The sequence below is a fragment of the Gavialis gangeticus genome, unplaced genomic scaffold, assembly GCF_001723915.1.
Source record: "Gavialis gangeticus isolate Ggan-Ray unplaced genomic scaffold, GavGan_comp1, whole genome shotgun sequence".
NCBI classification, from domain to species: domain Eukaryota; kingdom Metazoa; phylum Chordata; order Crocodylia; family Gavialidae; genus Gavialis; species Gavialis gangeticus.
In genome coordinates this window covers 89,447,535-89,448,327 of record NW_017728992.1, presented here as the reverse complement: position 1 = coordinate 89,448,327, position 793 = coordinate 89,447,535, and the positions used below count along the sequence as shown (strand labels likewise).

Sequence of the window (793 nt, the reverse complement as noted above, 5' to 3'; positions counted from 1 at the left end):
AGGATGTGAAGGGGCAGATCAACACCTCTGCAGCAAGGGAGGGATGGGCGCTGGGACAGAGGCTGCCCAGTGGGCGGGGGTGGGGTTGCTCCTGCCACTGCGCACCGCCGGTCTGGGTGGGCATGGTGGGCATGTGCCCCTGGATCTGCGTGGGGTGAGCGGGCCTGGGGCTGCACTGGGCTGCGCTCCAGGCTGGTGGTGGAAGGCGCTGGGAGCTGGGGCTATGCCCTCCTGCTGCTTGCCCAGCCAGGGAGGGGCAGAGCCACTGTACAGCCTCCAGACAAGCAGCTCTCAGTGGTCACAGCTGCCCTGGCCTCCCCATGCCTCCCAGCCCCAGCCCATCCCAACTGGGTGAGCAGCAGCAAGGTATGGGAGGGTGTATGCCCCTGGATTTGCATGGGGTGCATGGGGCTGGGGCTGTGCTCTGGGTGGGTAGCAGGGGCTACAGCAAATTTTAGGGTGCCTGCAGCCCCCCCACAGTGTCTGCTCTGCCCCCTGATCTGGGGGCATATTTCCCCCCAGTGCCCTGCCACTGCCACTCGCCCAGCCAGGGCAGGACGGGACGAAGCTGTGGCTCATCTGGGAGGTGTGGGGAGGTCGGGGTGGCTCTGGCTGCTGCACGCTGCTTGTCCATAGGCAACACAGTGGCTCCACCCCGCCCTGGCTGGATGAGCAGCAGGACGGCATAGCCCCTGCTCCCAGCACCTTCCTCTGCCCACCTGGAACACAGCCCGGTGAAGACACAGCCCCATCCCCACCCGCCCTGAGCAGATCTGGAGGAATATGCCCCCCA

The 793-nt window shown here is 66.5% G+C and overlaps 1 protein-coding gene across 3 annotated transcripts in view; it reads right to left on the bottom strand.

The window, feature by feature from the left end:
* PIEZO2 (piezo type mechanosensitive ion channel component 2) overlaps nt 1–793 on the bottom strand; it is a 655,640-nt gene that overhangs the window by 31,812 nt on the left and 623,035 nt on the right. The window lies entirely within an intron of this gene.